The following is an 8,818-nucleotide window of genomic DNA, read 5'->3' on the forward strand; positions in this document are numbered from 1 at the left end:
TTTCCTCTTGCTAAGGGTAGAAGAGAATCTTTAGCTATGGTAAGCAACTCTTCTAAGAGAAGGACACTCCAATATCAAACCATTGCTCTCTAGTCTTGGGTAGTGCCATAGCCTCTGTACCATGGTCTTCCACTGTCTTGGGTTAGAGTTCTCTTGCTTGAGGGTACACTCGGGCACACTGTTCTATCTAATTTCTCTTCCTCTTGCTTTGTTAAAGTATTTATAGTTTATATAGAAAATACTTATTTTAATGTTGTTACTCTTCTTAAAACATTTTATCTTTCCTTCTTTCCTTTCCTCACTGGGCTACTTTCCCTGTTGGAGCCCCAGGGCTTATAGCATCCTACTTTTCCAACTAGGGTTGTAGCTTAGCAAGTAATAATAATAATAATAATAATAATAATAATAATAATAATAATAATATGAGCATATGAGACTAAAATGTTAAATGAAGGGGTATTGTTCATTAGTATTAATAAGATGATCAGTGTTATTATAATCAGTGTGCCAAATGTTATGATTATCATACTATGATAATGTTGGTATTATTGTATGGCTTCCTGACTTTACATTAACACTTTACTGATATACTGCATATTGGAGAGAGAGAGAGAGAGAGAGAGAGAGAGAGAGGAGAGAGAGAGAGAGAGAGAGAGAGAGAGAGAGAGACAGAGAGACAGAGAGAGAGAGAGAGAGAGAGAGAGAGAATCTTAGTATATATGGCTTTAAAAGCAATATGAAAACTGTTTTCATATTAGAATCAGATTAATCATAATGGTTCGACAATGCTAAAAACAAAAGACAAAAGAAGAGCAATTTAATCAGCTTTAAAACTGAATATATAGACATCCTTATTATTTCAGGAATAACAATGTATTTTTGAAAATGTGTATATCCAATGAAACCATGGAGAATTAAACTTTGAATACTTTTCACTCTTGAATAAATGTTATAAATATGATTTTTTAAGTAGAATAATTTGATAATTTCATTTGAGCGGGTATCTACAACTGCAGATAAATTCATTTATTAATAACGAGAGATAAACTAGCGGTCGTTATGTCAATAATGATGGACATTTCCTTTGTAAAAAGCTCGTAATATTTAATTCGACTGCGTATATTTTGTTTATTGACAAGCGCTTTGTGTTGAAATAATTATTTGGAGGGCTTATACGCTGCATGTGAGTTATACACACACATATATACATATATATACTGTACACACACACAGAAACACACACACACACACATATATATATATATACACACATACTATATATATATATATATATATATATATATATATATATATATATATATATATATACTTTGTTTACATTGAAAGTTGAGATATCGCTGTTAATGATACGCATGAATTGATGCATGAATACATACAGTACATACATGTTTATATAATATTATCATTATCAGCCGTCTTTCAATGCCAGTCCAAACCCGCAAGCTTTCTTAGTTCGTCAATGCAACATCTTCTCTTCCTTCCCCTGCTTCTTTTGCAAGCTCTAGGGACCCATTTTGTTATTCTTAAAATCCATCTATTGTCTGTCATTCTCATTATACGTTCTGCCCACGTTCATTTCTTTATCTTACTATTTGTTAGAATATCCTCAACTTTAGTTTGCTCTAGTATACATGTTTCTCTCTTTCTGTCTCTTGAGTGTTATTCCCTTCATTATTCTTTAAATAGCTCTTTGGGTTGTAACTAGCTTCTGTTCTTCGGCTCTAGTAAGGCTCCAAGTTTCCGAGCATAAGTTAAAACTGGTACGACTATCTCATTAAATACTTTTATTTTTTGAGAAAGTGGCATTTTACTTTTCCTAATATTTTTTTTTTTTTTTTTTTTTTTTTTTTGCAAAAAGCTTTCCACCCCATATATATATCCTTCTTTTAATTTCAGTCTATGTTCTGAGGTAATACTTACTGTCTGTCCTGGGTACCTATATTCATTTCAATCTCTAAAGGTTTGTCTATAGCTCTTATTTGTTGTCTCTGCATTTTCATTGAACATTATCTTAGTTTTACTCATTTACTTTCAATCCTACATTTCTGCTTCCTCTTTTCAAATTTTCTACCATCTTTTGTAATTCTCCCAGTGATTAATTATATGGATATGGTCAGTTGTTGAATACGCACTCTTAAAGCATGCATTCTCTCTTGGGTGATATATATATATATATATATATATATATATATATATATATATATATATATATATATATATATATATATATATATATATATATATATATATATATATATATATATTATATATATATATATATATATATGTGTGTGTGTGTGTGTGTATGTTTGTGTCTGTGTGTGCCTGCGTGTACGTGTGAGTGTTTAATGATGACATAGAAAGGTATTGCAACTTAATGTCAACATTACTATGTTATTAAAATTCTTAGAATCTTTTCATTACCTTCCCCAAATAGAAAAAAAAAAAAAAAAAAAAAAAAAAAAAAAAGAGGACAATTCCTACCTTCATTAATTTCATCGCCATTTTTCTTTATTCGAAAATATTTACAAACCATTCTATTTGACTTTTCATGTTTATAATAATGGTTATCAACTGCAATTCTACTTAATTCTGGTAATTAATTCTTCAACTTGTATTAGCTATTCTTCCATCCTTAACAGCTACTTTCGCAATTATAGTCATATTTACATCAACCGCATAAATATTTACGAAACAACACTATGCAATTCCATGATTGGTTTTATATATATATATATATATATATATATATATATATATATATATATATATATATATATATATATACATATATATATATATATATATATATATATATATATATGTATATATATATATATATATATATATATATATATATATATATATATATATATATATCTTACTTCTAACTGCAATCGTGTTTCTTCAAAATGGCCAATAAAAGAAACAAAGGAAATAGAAATCCATCATTACGTTCCGACCAATACACATTAGTCCTATTCAATGTGTATTGATCGAAATAGAGATTTATTTCTATTTCCTTTGTTTCTTTTATTGTCCATTTTGAAGGAACATACTCAGTATATCTATATAAATATATATATATATATATATATATATATATATATATATATATATATATATATATATATGTATATATACACATATATATACACACATAATATATATATATATATATATATATATATATATATATATATATATATATATACAGTATATATATATATATACACACATATAATATATATGTATATATACACATATATATACACACATAATATATATATATATATATATATATATATATAATATATATATATATATATACATATAATATATACACATTATATATAAATTATATATTATACATATATATATTTATATATATACATATATATATATATATATATATATATATATATATATATATATATATACATATACATATATGTACATATATAGTGTAATTTGATCGTTTATATCAGAATATATTACCATTTACTGACCATAACAATCACCGAATAAATAACCTAAGGCAACGAGTCAAGAATAATTTCCAAGTGAGTAATACGCATGATGACAATATAACCCTGCGTAATTACCATTAGGTTGGCATCTACTGTTAATGCTCCAATAAACAGAAGATATCATCTCCAAAGGTTCTCTATCTCCAACGGTCATTTTTTTAAGCGCACCGAAGATATAGATTTCCAATATCTATAATGTCTCGGCATATTACATGTCATGATGCTATCAGTCGCCCCCCCCCCCCCCTACCTCCCTCCCCCCTCTCCCTTCACTGAATTCCTGGTATTGATTGAAACATTCTCTGGGGTTTGTGAATTCACCTCTATAATTGGACAAGACGTACACGCAGATATGCGTATTTGAGCGGTGGTATTTATTGAGGAAATATGCAGGCTATGTATGTGTATATGTATATTTATGTACAGATATATGTATACATATAAATAAGGGATGTATATAAATACATTTGTATATATAACATACTTATACACAATGTATGTATTTAAATATTTGTGTGTAATATGCATGTGTATATAAATACCCCCCCCCACACACACACACACACACATATATATATATATATATATATATATATATATATATGTGTGTGTGTGTTTGTGTGCATAATACATACATACATACATACATACATACGTACGTATATATATATATATATATATATATATATATATATATATATATATATATATATATATATATATATATATATATATGCGTTCTTATGCATCATATATTTGGAATGTTTAGAGCCCAATATATCATTATTTTACATTTAGTTCTGTTTGAGTTATGCATATATTACTAACATATATTCATCCTAAGTCTTAATGGTTCTACTAATACAACTTTACTCTGAGGCGCAAATAGCAGAGAATTATTTTGAGAACTTGAAGTTCATTAGACCATTATCCTCTAACAGAACTTGAAAGTTCATTAGACCATTATCCTCTAAAAGAACTTGAAAGTTCATTAGACCATTATCCTCTAACAATCTCTCTTAACGTGGGATCCTGTTTACCAATCTATGGGCCCTTCGCTGCCGAAGCGTTAGTAATAATGAAATATCAACATTAACGTTTAGGGTTCGGTGATAACCTTTTAGAACGTTCCCCATAAGAGCTGATGATGTATCTTCCTCCCACCCCCCTTTTTTTTCTTACCACAAACACTCAAACACTAATTTTGTCACCTTCATTTTTTTCCTATTTTTATTCTTCTGTTTATTTTTTTTTATTGTCTTCATATTTTTCTTTTTGTCCAATATCCTTTTGTGCGGAGGCACCAGTTAGGTAATAACTAATAAGAGCAGTGAGTGTAACTAACTTTATTTCCACAAACAGCAAGCTTTTGTAACAACCGTTTCCGTGAAAGAAGGTCACAAAAAATCAAACAGATTGATACAAGCATATTATCATTATTATTATTATCATTATTATTATTATTATTATTATTATTATTATTATTATTACTTGCTAAGCTACAACCATAGTTGGTAAAGCAGGATGCTATAAGCCAAGGGGCTACAACAAGGAAAATAACCGTGAGGAAAGGAAACAAGGAAAAATAAAAATTTAAGACGAGTAACAACATTAAAATAAATATCTCCTAAATAAACTATAAAAACTTTTACAAAACAAAAGGAAGAGAAACAAAACACAACAGCGTGCCGAGTGTACCCTCTAGCAAGAGAACTCTAACCCAAGACAGTGGAGGACCATGGTACAGAGGCTATGGCACTAACGAGGCATAAACAAGTTATCAGTGTGTGAGGAGAGCAAAAAAAAAAAAAAAAAAAAAAAAAAAAAAAAAAAAAAAAAAACTTTCAGTATACTAGCGTTAGGTACACCTTTGATTTCATTTCTCTACTTTTGATTATACTTATTTCCGTTTGTCTATGTTATTTCAATATAGCTTCTGATTACCCTATTCATCCTTTTCTTTACTATGGGTATTCTAAATACATACTGATAAGTTTTAACAACAAAATGTATATAACTTAAAGAATATACTCTGACTCTATAGGTGGTGTACAGGATAAAGTACCAACTACTTGCAGGCACTATAGCTACATGCTGTCAGAACTTGACTCCCTCTCTAGGTAGAGTTCTTCTTGCTTTCCCTAAACCTACACTGTACAGTCTGATATATCCTTTACAGATTCTACTATTTCATCATATCTCACAATTCAACGCCTACACCTACACTGTATAGTCTGGCATATACTTTACACAGTCTTTCTTTCAATACCTCTAACACCTCTACATTTTACACATCGTTTTCATTAAATTTAGGGTGGAGGGGATCCTCAACACTCAAGAGTTATTATTATTATTATTATTATTATTATTATTATTATTATTATTATTATTATTATTATTATTATTATTATTATTATTACTTGCTAAACTACAACCCTAGTTGGAAAAGCAAGATGATATAAGCCCCAGGGGCTCCAAGAGGGAAAATAGTCCAGTGAGGAAAGGAAACAAGGAAAAATAAAATATTTTAAGAACAGTGTCATTTAGATAAGTATTTCCTATACAAACTATGAAAACTTTAACAATATAGCGGGAAGAGAAATAAGATAGTGTGCCCGAGTGTACTCTCAAGCAAGAGAATCTACCCCAAAACAGTGGAAGACCATAGTACAGAGGTTATGGCACTACCTAAGACTAGAGAACAATGGTTTAATTTTGGAGTGTCCTTCTAGAAGAGCTGCTTACCATAGCTAGAGTCTCTTCTACCCTTACCAAGAGGAAAGTAGCCACTGGAAAATCACAGTGCAGTAGTTAACCCCTTCGGTGAAGAAGAATTGTTTAGTAATCTCAGTGTTGTCTGGTGTATGAGGACAGGAGGATCTCTAAAGAATAGGCCAAACTATTCTGTGTATGTGTAGGCAAAGGGAAAGTGCAACGTAACTAGAGAGAAGGATCCAATGTGGTACTGCCTGGCCAGTCAAAGGACCCCATAACTCTCTAGCGGTAGTATCTCAAAGGGTGGTTGGTGCCCTTAAAATCAGCTCAACCAACTAATAGTTTATTCCAATTTTCCTTAAAATTTTCATTCAACTCTACCGATATAAAGAATTCCTGCTGATAATATTTTCAACCAGTTTATAATTATCATAAACAAAGTACATTCATTCCTACATTCAATTAAATCCTTCCAATCTTCATCATTGTGTAAATATTACTTTCTGCCTCCCAGAATAAATACTCCGTACTTATCATTCACAATTATATTCAAAATCAATTAAAGAGAACAGAAAACTTTGGACAAGGTTGAAAATTTAAATACCAAAATAAAGCAAATTTTCTTTATACACAATTAAATAAAAATAGGGGGGGAGCAAGTTAAAACGCTTTACTTTATGCTAATCTTCTTTGAATCAACAACACACAGTAAATTAACTACGTCCAAAATCAATTGCTTCACACGTGATAAGTGTAAAACCCAGGGGGTAACCTCCACATCAAACTGTGGGTGAACACAATACGTTTTACAAGGTTTAAGTGATTTCAGTCCGACTAATTTACACTTTGTCAGTGTTTCCTTATACATACTAGTTAAATTAATTGTCTAAAATAACTATCAGACTTTTATAGCAAATTTAAAAAGCAAAATAATGAGGAAGAACATAAACACATATAATAACTAGAGGGGAACTAAGTAGAGTGCAGACCTCCGCCGCGGCAGCTCATTTCTCGACCTTGACCTTGACCTTTGACCTCAACATGTATTAATTGGCGAACAACGACGAACAACGCCTTAAGCCTCATGTACAAGAGCACTTTTCAGTTATATAAAAAAATAGTGTCAGAATTGTGGTGGCCGATGTGGTAACGGCCCTGACTGGTGAACGCCAGACTGGGGTTCGAGTCCTGCTCAAACTCGTTAGTTTCTTTAATAGCTGTAACCTCCCCGTCCTTGTGAGCTGAGGATGGGAGGTTTCGTGGCTACAATTTTCATCGTAGAGTAATGAAATTTGCAGGGAGTAACTGTTATATAAAAAGCTGAAAACTAAAAAGTTTTGGTAGGTCAAGGTTAAAGGTCAAGGTCACAATCAAGTAAAATGTCTAATCACGTAATCAGCCATAAGTTTGGACATCGTTGTCATAGAGACTTTAAACTTGGTTCATATCTAAATGTAAGAAAATCCACGCCAATTAATACATGTTGAGGTCAAAGGTCAAGGTCGAGAAATAAGCTGCCGCGACGGAGGTCTGCACTCTACTTAGTTCCCCTCTAGTTATTATATGTTTCTATGTTCTTCCTCATTATTTTCCTTTTTAAATTTGCTATAAAAGTCTGATAGTTATTTTAGCAATAATTATGATATAATTAATGCTTTAAATGAACAAAATTTATATTCCTTGTATTACGAACATTGTTCCAAGACTTCAGCATCGAAGATTATTCGAAATTAATTGATAAATGATCACATAAGGTAACATGTAATTTCTTAATTATAATTAATTTAACTAATATGTATATCACATTCATAATATCACCTGTCAAGTTACTTTGTAGCAGTATATTTGTATCATGATTGTGTATATAGAAAACTGATTAATTCGGACAAACTGGTGTCCAGCCAATCAGAAGCAAGCAAGTGACTCCCAGCTTAGTACATTCATGCCAGCTTAAAAAAAAAAAAAAATAGAGTATAGATAAAGTACACGCCAACAGCTAAAAGTATTATCATCCACTCCATATTCCATGCTCCAGTTAGATTTACAGGTGGTGGTAATTATGAAAGTAGCAGCTCGGATGCTACCGTGTATGTTCTTTGGGAAAAGAACTAACCTTAACTACAATGATTTTCTTAATATCAGTGAAGCAACGATAAGAAGAGACCTCACGAAGTTTCCATGTAAGGTTACATATGCCCCTGAAAGGCAGAACATGATATCTCTACAATATTTCAAAAAACACCATCCTGTTTAAAGTAATATGGATTAGGGAAATCGGTTATCTTTTTGCGGTTTCAAATGCAACGGAGCTTGAAAGCTTCTGTAATAAAAAACACTCGGATTATACAAAGATTGGCAATAGAGATCCTGGGTTTTCTTTCCTGCATCAACCAACAGACTTGGAATAGACTGAGGCTTGAAAGTGCTAGTGGCTAATTTTATGTTTGGCTGGTTTAAAGGTTTTAAAGGCCGCTCATGAATGGCGGAGGCAAGGGACAGTGACATTGCCTATCGAGAAGGATAATGACCTAGAGACTGACCATATAGGCATA

Source organism: Palaemon carinicauda, chromosome 35 (genome assembly GCF_036898095.1).
Source record: "Palaemon carinicauda isolate YSFRI2023 chromosome 35, ASM3689809v2, whole genome shotgun sequence".
Taxonomy (NCBI): domain Eukaryota; kingdom Metazoa; phylum Arthropoda; class Malacostraca; order Decapoda; family Palaemonidae; genus Palaemon; species Palaemon carinicauda.